Raw genomic sequence first — 13101 nt, 5'->3', positions numbered from 1 at the left:
GAATCTGATTACAAATGTTAAGGGTTCACGGGTAGCGGGACCCTTATGGATCCCCATGGATACTAGTAGGCTGGTAAATGAGGAAAAATATGTTGTGCAACGATTGAAATGCAAAAGGCGTAATAAGTATTATGTTATACAGTTCATATGATTTCATGATGATGATAATGTTATTACTTTTGTATATTATTTTATGAACTTCACCGAGGTAAGTGGATAGTAAAGGATTTTATTATTTATAAAAGAATTTGTTGTAAATTATGCTCCATTGGTCTTTTTGTGTTTTCTACCCACCTTTACCTCCGTGACGGTGAGATAGTGTGATGTCTTTACTGGGCTGGTGTAGCTCATTTCTTATTTAATTATTTTAGATCAGGAAGACATTGTTCCCGAGCCCGTTCTGCAGGAAGACGGCGAAGGGAACGCCTGAAGACTCCGTAGTTATATTTATAGCTTTTATTTTCGAGTTTCTCTTTTAGTTAGTTTGTTCTTTTATACTTTGAGCACGTTTTTAGCTTTAGTATAAGGGATGTTAATCAAAATTTTTATTTCGCTTCCGCATTTGACCTTTTTAGATACACATATTTCATTTTAAAATTCCGGGGCCGTTACAGTTGGTATCAAAGCCAGGTTTCCTCAGACCCATCCCTTACACAATAGTGCCTTAGAGTAATACTCACCGATATATCGTTACTCAATCATTCCTTGTGAATGCAAGTACACGGGAATGAGGAGAGGAAGGCCCCCACTAAACCGAGCGGCCCAAGATAATTCGCTTCGGGAGGATTTAGACAGACTATTTGAGATGGTGGAAGCTCTCGTAGCTACCCAGCAAAGGCGAGAGGAGAGAAGGGAGTTACCCGGACCTCCTTCGCTATCGCAGGTTGAGCCCTCGCTACAGCAGGCTAATCCCGAGCCACCCCGGCAGGAGCTTGCTCTTCCACAGTACCACTCGGCACCACAGCCGCGGTACGACCCTGTACCACAGCCACGGTACCACCAGGCACCACACAGCACATTCCAGTACCCCCACCACATCAGCAAGTGCCACCACAGGGCCCCCCAGTTCACCCTCAGCCGGCCCCAGTCCCTCTACCCCGGGATCCCGCTCCTTCTTTGATCGACCCCGGCTTCATAAAGAGGTACAGAAGACTGAACCCTTCTACTTTTGCAGGGGGATCCTCTTTTGAAGAGGCCCAATACTGGCTGGTAGAGACTGAGAGAGCTTTCGAGACCTTGGGAGTAGTTCCTGAGCAGAGGGCTGCCATTGCCTCCTACATGCTGGTAGGGGAAGCAGTACGCTGGTGGGAGCTCAAGCGGACCACCCTGCCTACACCAGCTACTTGGGAGCAGTTCTTGGCGGCCTTCCATGCGGAGTATCTCCCTAAACACATCCGACACCTGAAGGAAATGGAGTTTGCTCAATTGGTCCAGGGAAACATGACAGTGTCGGAGTATGCCTGTAAATTCCTAGAGCTGAGCCGATATGCCCCAGAGACATTGATGGATGAGGGCCGAAAGGCCAGGAAATTCCAGTGGGGTCTCCGCCCGGAGATAAGACAGCACTTACTGGAAATGGAGCTCGAGACATATTCAGCAGTCCTAGCAAAGGCGCAGATCATAGAAAGGAGCTTCGACACCCACCCTCAGCTAGCGGGGAGTTCCTGACCCTCAGCCCCGCTCCGCAGGCCAGCACCTACCGCGCCTGTCCAACCCAGTAAGAGGCCCAGACCCGCCATCCAGGCCCCTCCTCAGGCTACGGAGGCAGCACGTGGGAAGATCTGCCAGCACTGCGGTAGGGATCACGGGGACCGACCCTGCTATCGCCTCAGCAACACCTGTCGTATATGCGGCAGTGCCCAGCACTATGCAAGGGAATGCCCGAGGAACCAGAATCAAAGAAGGCCTCCAATCCAGGGCAGAGTTTACAACCTTACCCAGAAGGATGCCGACGCAGACCCGGACGTGGTACATGGTATGTATACTATATCTGGCCACATTGCTCATGTTTTGTTTGACACTGGTGCATCACATTCTTTTGTTTCACATGTTCTTGCTTCCAAAATTTGAGTATCACCTGATAGACTTGATTCATTGTTGCTTGTATCTACCGCTGGGGGGGAGACATTGCTAGGAGAGGTTATCTACAGGGCATGTGCCGTGGAGATAGCAGATAAGAAACTGAGGGTAGACCTGATAGGGTTAGACACAGAGGATTTTGATGTAATCTTAGGAATGGATTGGCTAGCGGTGTATCACGGCACCATAGACTACTTTAACAAAAAGGTTGTATTTAATTCTCCCAACGAGGAGCCATTTATAAGTTAATAAAATCATTCAGTACTGATTTTCCCTGATGGCAAGTTTTCTTAATTCCCAGTGCCTTAATTTTGTATTTTCTCTAACTAGGTAAGCCCAAGAAGGAAGTTTGTATCCAAGAGATTCCAGTAGTCCGAGACTTTTTAGACGTATTTTTGGATGAACTGCCCGGTTTACCAGTGGACAGAGAGGTCGAGTTCACCATAGACTTACAGCCAGGTACCCAGCCCATCTCGGTTGCTCTTTACCGAATGAGCTGCATTGAGATGGAAGAACTAAGAAAATAGATCACTGAGTTACAAGACAGTGGTTTCATTAGACACAGCGTTTCCCCTTAGGGTGTCGGAGTTACTTTTGCAAGGAAGGGAGATGGAACGTTGAGACTGTGCATTGATTACAGAGGGATAAACAAGGTAACAATTAAGAACAAATATCCTCTTCCCCGGATTGATGACCTTTTCGATCAGTTGCAGGGTGCACAGGTCTTTTCTAAAATAGATCTACGATCAGGTTACCATCAGGTAAAGATAAGAACAGAAGACATCCCCAAGACGGCCTTCCAAACCAGGTACGGACACTATGAGTTCCTGGTCATGCCATTCGGGCTAACCAATGCCCCGGCAATCTTTATGGATCTGATGAACAGAGTTTTCAGAGAGTTCTTGGATCAGTTTGTCATCGTGTTCATCGATGATATCTTAGTCTACTCAAAAAGCAGAGAAGAGCATGCTCACCATCTGGCCCAAGTTTTGCAGGTCCTTAGAAACAAGAGACTATATGCGAAGTTGAGTAAGTGTGGATTCTGGCTTGAGCAGACTGCCTTCCTAGGACACATCATATCGAAGGAAGGGGTATCAGTGAATCCTGAAAAGGTTGAAGCGGTACTTGGTTGGGAGAAACTAACATCAGTTAAGGAAATTCGTAGCTTCCTGGGAATGACAGGTTATTACCGCAGGTTCGTTGAAGGATTCTCTAGTCTAGCAGCTCCTCTAACCCGACTCACCAAGAAGAATGCCAAGTTTGAGTGGAATGAAGACTGCGAAAGAAGTTTTTCAGAATTAAAGAAGCGGCTGACCACTGCACCTTTGCTAGCATTACCGAGTGGATCGGGAGGATATACAGTTTATAGTGATGCCTCCTATCTGGGCCTGAGTTGTGTCCTGATGCAGCATGGAAAGGTTATAGCATACGGGTCTAGACAGTTAAAGAATCATGAGAAGAACTATCCCACCCATGACTTGGAACTTGCCGCAATCATTCATGTCTTGAAAACCTGGCGCTATTATTTGTACGGAGAGACCTTTCAGATCTATACCGATCACAAGAGTTTGAAACACATATTCACTCAGAAGGATCTCAACATGCGTAAGAGAAGGTGGATGGAACTCCTTAAGGACTATGATTATGACATCTTATACCGTCCGGGTAAGAGCAACGTGGTAGCAGATGCCCTCAGCAGGAAAAGTGCAGGTATCTTAGCCCATTTGATGGTTTCAGAATGCAGACCAATTAGGGCCACACAACAGGTTCGACTTCATGATATGAAGAGAGTCACATGTTTGGGCCGCCTGATAGTCCAGCCCGAGTTAATTCAGAGGATAAGGGAAGCCCAAACAGTTGACCCCGCCCTGGTAGCCCGCAAGAAGGATGCAGAACAGGGAGGGAGCTCAGAATTCCGAATATCTACCGATGGACTACTTCGTTTCCAAGACAGGGTGTGTGTCCCAGATGACAGTGAGTTAAAAAGGGACATCATGACAGAGTCCCATGGCTCGAAGTTTGCCATGCATCCAGGAAGCACCAAAATGTACCAAAGCATGCGACCCCGGTTTTGGTGGCATAGGATGAAGAAAGACATAGCTGACTTTGTATCTAAATGTTTGGTATGTCAGCAGGTCAAGGCAGAGCATCAGCGCCCAGGTGGGTTACTTCAGCCTTTACTGATCCTGGAATGGTAGTGGGAATATATCACCATGGACGTCGTATCGGGGCTACCCAAGGCGCGTTCAGGACACGATGCTATATGGGTAATCGTTGACCGACTTACCAAGTCTTCCCACTTTCTAGCCATTAGGATGACCGATTCATTGGATAAGTTGGCAAGGATATATATCCGGGAGATAGTCAGATTGCATGGGGTTCCAGTAACAGTAGTGTCCGACAGGGATCCCAGGTTCGCCTCTCGGTTTTGGAGTAGCTTCCAACAAGCTATGGGAATAAAGCTGTCTCTTAGTACTGCCTTCCACCCCCAGACTGATGGACAATCAGAGAGGACAATTCGTATGCTTGAGAATATGCTCCGAGCTTGTGTCCTTGACTCCGGGGGCCATTAGGACGACCATCTACCCCTGATAGAGTTTGCCTACAACAACAGCTACCAAGCAAGTATCGGCATGGCTCCATATGAGGCGCTATATGGGCGCCCGTGCAGGTCACCGATTTGTTGGGAGGAAGTGGGCGATAGAAGATTGTTCGGCCCAGAGTTGGTAGAGGAGACCACGTTCAAGATAGTTAAAATCAAGAAGAACATTCAGACAGCTCAGAGTAGGCAGAAGAGTTATGCAGATATCCGGAGGAGAGACCTAGCGTTTGATAAAGGCGACCGTGTGTTTCTTAAGGTCACTCCTTTCAAGGGAATTAGTAGGTTCGGCAAGAGGGAAAAATTAAACTCCCGATATATTGGACCCTTTGAAATCTTAGACAAGATTGGTACCGCTGCCTACAGACTAATACTGCCTCCCGAGCTCTCCCGAGTTCATAACGTGTTTCACGTATCTATGCTACGTAAGTTCAACCCGGACCCTTCTCATGTCTTGGCTCATGAACCGCTTCCACTCCAAGAGAACTTGTCTTATGAAGAAGTACCGGTCGGTATCACGGACCGAGAGAGCAGAATACTCCGCAACCGGAAAATATCATTTGTAAAGGTCGTGTGGCAGAACCACACGCCCAGGGAGGCTACTTGGGAACTGGAATCAGAATTTAGAACCCAGTATCCCCACTTGTTCGACCAAGAGTAAGAGGCAAATTTGGGGGACCAAATTTCTTTAAGGGAGAGAGAGTTGTAATGCCCACTAATTTTAAAATTTTATTATTATTATTACTAATTTATTTATTTATTTTATTTAGTTTATTTTATAATTTTTGAATTTTAATTGATTAATTTAATTTAATTTGATTTAATAAAAATAAAATAATAATAATGATAAAATTGGGTAAAAATATTATTTGGATTTAATTGAAATTGATTTTGGGAAAAAGGGGTGAAAATTTAAATTCTGGGGGTATTTTTGAAAAGAAAATCAGAAACCGGAGGTCAAAACGTAATTTAGAAAAATTGCGCTCCGTCAGCGCCACGTCAGCAGCTACGTCAGTGGCCCAGTCAGCAACCCTGGCCAACCAGGACCTACCGCGTGGTAAGACCACGTCGACCCGGGAACGGGCTACGTGGGCGATCTGCGTGCGCGCGATCGGACGGCCCAGATGCGTCCCCATGCGCACGGACGACCCAGATCAAGCGTGTGCACGGACGGCCTAGATCAAGTGTGCGCACGGACGGCCCAGATGCACGCGCATGAACGACCCAGATGCACGCCCACGGACGGCCCAGATTCAATCAAATACGAACGGCCCAGATTTATTCAAGATGAACGGCTGTGATTAAAAGGCAAAAGGGTATAAATAAAACCCCCACACCTGACCGCAAAAACCTTAGCCGCCTCCCCTCGTCGGAGAAGACGAACCAGATGCCGGAGGAGCCGGTCGCCGCCACCCGACGCCACACCGGGGAGTTTTTCGATCGCCGATCGAGGTAAATTTTATACCCTCGGCTCGTTTTTTAATGCTAAGTTCCCCTTTTGGCCAAATCGGAGCCAAAATTCCAGCCAAACGGCTGGAAAACATGGCCGAAACCCAGCGGCGCCGCCGCGTCCCTCCTCAGTTTTTGCCTCCGATGAGGCCGTTCCCGGCCTCCGTTTGATACAATTTTTATATCACCGTGATCACTATTCTTTTTTCTACAGGTTGATCGAAGCCAAATTACCAAAACACGAACCTCGCCGGAGAGCCGTCGCACCCGAGAGCACTGCCGCCGGTAAGCTTCAGTTTTTCGTAATTTTTATGCCCCCCGAGGGCCCTAGGGTTGTTTTATCGCAGGGACCGATGCAAGTGTGGCCGAATTCGGCCGAAAACAGCCAACCCGAGGTGAATCGTCACCGCAAGCGGCGGCGCCGTCGCCGGAGCACGGTGGAGCTGCCGTGCCGGAATTGCGATATTTGCCGAAAGGGGCCCTGGGTCTAATTTGAAATTTTTGGGACACGTGCAGGTACCAGTAGTGCGTTTCAGTTCTCCGAAAAAATTCAGAGAAAATTAGGGACAGCCTGTTGGCACACTGTAGAGCCGTATTCAGACCCCGAAACAAGTAAGGACCCCTCACCCTATTTCCTATCACGGTATTAAAGTTCAATAAATGATAAAACGGTATTTCATGAATCAATAGATGTGTGAAATTGTTTAAGGTCGCTAATGGAGCCCGAGTCTGGTGTTTTTGTCGGTCAGCTGTTGTCCTATTTTACAGTTTTTAAATGCAGTATGAGGTCTGATGTTTTTATTTTATAGTTTCGTGTGCATATATCACTATTTTATTGATTATGGGTTGAATGACTGAGAACCCGATGTTGTATGTTGTCTTGTTTGGCATAAATTACTGGTTTGCTTGTTTGTGTGTGATTTGATGATGCTGACTGAGGAAAAAGGGGAATGAAAGGTTAAGTAAATTGATAATTGTATAATGTGGTCAGCCTGACTAGATATCCTAAGAGATGGTGGATAGACCGGGTCCGTAGGAAACCCTACCGGGATTGTGGTCTCTCATACCGGACGGGGTATGGAGACCTTATGTGTTTTGGCGCCCATACCGGACGGGGTGTGGGGACGGCCCGTTTTACCCTCATACCGGACGGGGTATTGAGGTTTATAGTTTTGGCACCCATACCGGACGGGGTATGTGGACGACCCTGGAATCTGATTACAAGTGTTAAGGGTTCACGGGTAGCGGGACCCCTATGGATCCCCATGGATACTAGTAGGCTAGTAAATGAGGAAAAATATGTTGTATAATGATTGAATTGCAAAAGGCGTGATAAGTATTATGTTATACAGTTCATATGATTTCATGATGATGATAATGTTATTGCTTTCGTATATTGTTTTATGAATTTCACCGAGGTAAGTGGATAGAAAAGGATTTTATTATTGATAAAAGAATTTGTTGTAAATTATGCTCCATTGGTCTTTTTGTATTTTCTACCCACCTTTACCTCCGTGACGGTGAGATAATGTGATGTCTTTACTGGGCTGGTGTAGCTCATTCCTTATTTAATTATTTCAGATCAGGAAGACATTGTTCCCGAGCCCGTTCCGTAGGAAGACGGCGAAGGGGACGCCTGAAGACTCCGTAGTTATATTTATAGCTTTTATTTTCGAGTTTCTCTTTTAGTTAGTTTGTTCTTTTATACTTTGAGCACGTTTTTTGTTTTAGTGTAAGGGATGTTAATCAAAATTTTTATTACGCTTCCGCATTTGACATTTTTAAATACACATATTTCATTTTAAAATTCCGGGGCCGTTACAAAGTACAGAAATTAAATTAACTTCAGAATAAATAAAATTAAGAAGTATGCATTTCTTTGCGCGCCGACATGATGGTTAATGTATTGTTTCTTCTGGTGTCCTAAAGCTTTACAGAAGAAACAAACACTTTCTTTCTTAGCATTTTGTTACTTCTTCTATTGTACTGGAACTGCAACAAATTTACTTGTTTTCTTTTTTTTTATTGTTATTATTCTTTGATATAACTATTAACTTAACACTCTTTGTGTAATCAGACTTTAGTCTTTCCTCTTCCTCAACACTGTGTGAAATTAACTCACTGAGAGTCCATAATTCATGCTGACTGTAGTATTTTTCCTTAAAATTATCGAATTGTGGAGGAAGAGAAATCAAAACAATGTATACCAACATTTTTTCTGATATATCCAGATTGAGTTCCCCAAGCTTAGCTTGAATATGAGACATGTCCATGATGTACTCTTTTATGTTTTCTTCTCCGTTATTTTTTATGAAAACAAGAGTTGATATAGTGTAAAAGAGTCTGTATTTTTCAACATTAGTATGTAATCAATATTTGCGGTGATACTTTTAGTGGTAAAGTGAACTGAATAGAGAATATATAAAAACAAAGTAATTAATACTCATAAAACTGTAAATTATAAAATTTAATAATGAATTTTAAATAAAGATATATTCATATATTAAAATACTGAACACTACATTAACACTCTATCTTTGCATAGAATATTAATTTGTAAGTGATATCATGTAATATTAATTAAATACAGAGAGTAAAAACACATCAAATAATAAACCTTCTTTTGGGCTGATTTAAAGTTCACATGTTATACTAAATAACTGTCACGTATTCATTACTACAAAATTAGAATGCAATAATGTTAAATATTAACTTTTCTTTGGGCTGATTAACATTCACATAAATTATATCCATACAATTATTTACATTATGAAATAAATAAATTATCCACAAGAGATATTACTTTAATGACATATTATGTAAATTAATTTATTTCAATATGTATATGCACATACAAATATTAAAATTCAAAATTAAACCAAATCTAAACTGAATTAGAAAGAAAATAAACTACAAAATAACCAAAAATACTTTTAAAAAATTTCTCTTTTTTTATGTCAAAAGCTGATCGTTGACCGTTGACTGATCGACCATTGACCATTGACCGGTCAATCCATTGATCAGGTCGGGTCAACACCCAGTTGGTCTTGGGCCGTGCTGGCCAAGCCAAATGGGCCTCTTCATGTTTCCTTATTTTCTTCCTTTTTTTTTTCTTCTTGTGGACTAAGCCCACATAACTTAAATTAAAACACAAAAATAAAACCCGACAAGCTTAAAACTTTTTTTTTCCCCACTCTTTCCTCATGCAGCCTATAACGACTACTTTTCTAATTGCTACACTAACGACTGAAAATTTTTAGTCTTTACGCACAAAATTCGGTAGTCGTTTCTGTTGTGAAACGATTGCGTAACCACCGGGCTTTCTTCCTCATGTAGTGGGAGTCGGCCGTTGCTTTTCTTTTTTTGTTTTCTGCTTTATATATATGTGTATATATATATATATACTAAACTCATATATATATACATATATTTTTCTAAACTTCTATATGTATATAATATTCATATATATATATATATTTCTAATCCTTATATATACATACTTTTGTATATATATTTCTAGATCTATATATATATGAATTCAATTGAATAAAAAATAAAATTCAAAAGCCAAAATTTTGAATCCAAAATCCAAAATCACAAATTAAAAAAAAAACTTGAATTTCAAAAATTCAATACAAGAAATTCTCTGATACCAATTGTTAGAACAATTTTTTTTTTCAAATTTGTGGATATGTAAAACTAAAGATATAATCTCGTACTAAATTAATGAGAAATATAAGCAGAGTGTACCTAGATCTATCGCAAAAGAATTATTTGCATATAGCGGTAGAATCTTCTGAATCGATATGGTGCCTTAAAACTACTTTTTTCTGATAACGAGATTTCAGAAAAATAAAATGGTAACCTTGTGATTTGAGAACTATAACCGCCTTTTATATCGATAAGTTTTTACAATTTTCGTTTTGGCTATCATAAAATTAGAATATTATAAAAATAGTATCTGTACATTATAAGCCTCTACTTAAACCTAATGTATTAAGACCCAATACTATTTAATCATATTTGGTCACTTTTAAATGAGTCTATTAAATTGATAGTTTAATATGCATGCCAAGATCTACACTAAGGCCATATGTTAGAAAAAATATAATATTTATTGTAGATAGATTATCACAAAAGATAGCAGTGGTGTGATATTCAATATTCAAGTCTGCAAGCAAAAACTACATCCATTATAGTTCACAAGCAACTACAGTAAATGCCCTACACTCGCCCTCAGATGAAGATCGAGATATAGTCTATTGTTTATTATATTTCCATAGAATGAGGGCATCCCCAAGAAAAATAAAAAATCCAATAATGGGCTTTCATGAATAAGGACAAACATCCCAATTTAAGTCACTAAAAGCCTTTAAATGCAAAGAATTTTAATTAAGATAGAACAAACCTTGACTAGGTGTGCCTTTTAAATACCTCAAAATTCTATGAGCAGCTTGTAAATGAGATTGTGTAGGAGCCTTTGAAAATTGAGACAATTGTTGAACAACAAAACAAAAGTCAAACTGTGTAGTGGTAAGGTATAAAAGCTTACCCACATGCTGCCTATATGTAGTGGAATCAACCTGAGGAGAGCCATCTATTTTAATCAGCTTCACAGAGGGAACCATGGGTGTTGGAGTAGGCTTACTGCCCAAAAAGTCATTGTCTCAAAGTAGATCTTAGGTGTATTTACATTGAAAAACATTAATACATTCTTTAGACCTTACAATTTCAAGACCTAAGAAGAATTTCAATTCTCTAAGGTCTTTTATTTTAAACTCCTCATGCAAAAATTTCTTGATAAATTGTACTTCTTCCATGTTGTCACTAGCAATTACCAAATCATCCACATCTACAATAAGAGCAATAAAATAAGAACCAGTTCGCTTAAGCAGGAAGAGAGAATCAAAATTAATAAGCAGAAATCCATGTTGTTTCAATGCATCAATCAATTTAACATTCCACTACATACTCACTTGCTTTAGCCCATATAAGCTTTTCTTTAGCTTACAAACTTGATTCATTTGAGTTGCATTATAACCAGGAGGCACTTTCATATAAACTGTTTCATGTAAGTCACTATGAAGAAAACTATTATTAATATATAGTTGGTGGAGGAACATACCTTTAGCTACAACCACAGCTAAAAATGTTCTTATTGTAGTTATTTTTGCAACAGGAGAAAAGGTATCCAGATAGTCTATACTAGATCTTTGTGTATACCCCTTTAGAACCAATCGTGCCTTGTACCATCCAATAGATCCATCAGCTCGTCTCTTTATTTTATATACTCACTTACACAGAATAGGTTGTTTATTAGGAGGCAAAGTGACCAATTCTCAAGTTTGATTTTCTTGTAGTGCATTAATCTCAACTAGTATCGCATCCCTCCAATAAGGAAATGTAATGACTTGATTATAACTTTTCGGTTTTTGGTCTTGGGTCAAAGCCATTAGAAACTACTTGTGTTTAGGGGAAACATTATCATAGGAAATAACATGTGATATACAATAAGGAGATGATCTGCTAATGATTCTAGATTTGACACCATACACATGATAATAATTCAAATGAGTTATGGCTTGACATGCCTAATTGATCTTCTATGAAGTATTTCATATGGGGATGTAGGTGAGACAGTTTGAGGTTTTAGTAGTTTAATGTACATATCATCAACAGGTTTATGTGAAATAAATAACTCAATTAACCTCACTATGTGATTAGTGGCTCTAGAATAAATAATTCAATCATCAACAATAGGTTGAATAAGAGAATGAGTGATGTTACCTGGTCCATTTAAAGGCTAAAAATTTGCAAACAATGCGTCGAGTTGTGGAATGATAGTTAAAGTGTTTGGAATTGATGGTGGTTGGTTCAATGCTAAAAATTTGTGGTACTTCTCCTTAGTAGAAGAAAAAGACAATGTTTCTGGGCTACTACACTTAAATCTCATAAGGGAATTGACCGCCTTAGTCTCTGGTTCAACCGCTTGAACGCATGTCTGATTAATATCTTGAAGAACTGCAAAGTCAACTGGAGCAAACTCTTGTTCGAATGTATGTAGAATTGATTTGGCAAGATTTCCTCGAACTTTGATGAATTTGAACTAGTAGAAACCATATCTATGACAACCGATATGAATCTTGAAGCTAACTTGAAAAAAATAAGAAAAATGACAAATTTAAGGTTTCAGACTTGAACCAAAACGAAGCTTATTATGGAAATTTTCACAGCTTTGATACCACATCAGGAAATAACATATGCTAGTGAGTATTTGTTGATAAAAACAAGAAGAGAATGGCGCAATGAACGTAATAAATTTGAGAGAGTTGGGATAGAAGAGTTGAGATGGATTTTAGAAAAAAATAGAGAAGTTTTGTTTTCCATTTATTACATCAGAGTATTTATACACACAAGAATTAAGTAATTACAAGATGACTAACTAGCTTTTACAAACTACACATTATTTTCAACAAATTACAAAACATTAAGTAGTTTAATATACTCTAATAGATGTAAAGTGATTTCATGGCTAAAAGTGAAAGGTCAACTTGTTCTTGTTGAAAAATGAATATCTTTTTGCATTGTTGATAGCCATTACTAAATACTGCTCAAGTAAGCATGTCACGGAATAAGTCATGATAATAAGCCCATATATCAACTTATATTGATCCTTTTTCTATTGCGATGTGAACTCACTTAGCAAGTACACTAGTTCGAACATGTACTATAAATTCAATGAATAATTGGTCTAAAACTTTTTATACGATCAAAGTTTTAGTGATACGTTGTTCATAACTTAAGTTTCGATCTTATCATTTTTCTTATGGCTAGTGAAAACTATTTATAGGGCTGAAGTTTCAATAATACCATATTTGTAACTTATGTTTGTGTTGTTGAGAAATTTTTTTGCAGCTTTTTGCCTTTCTTCCATGAAAACCTCCAAATTGGAACAATGTGTCCAATTCTTAATA

Source organism: Carica papaya, chromosome 4 (assembly GCF_054855325.1).
Source record: "Carica papaya isolate Zhongbai chromosome 4, ASM5485532v1, whole genome shotgun sequence".
Lineage (NCBI taxonomy): Eukaryota > Viridiplantae > Streptophyta > Magnoliopsida > Brassicales > Caricaceae > Carica > Carica papaya.
Note: the sequence above shows the minus strand (reverse complement) of the source record.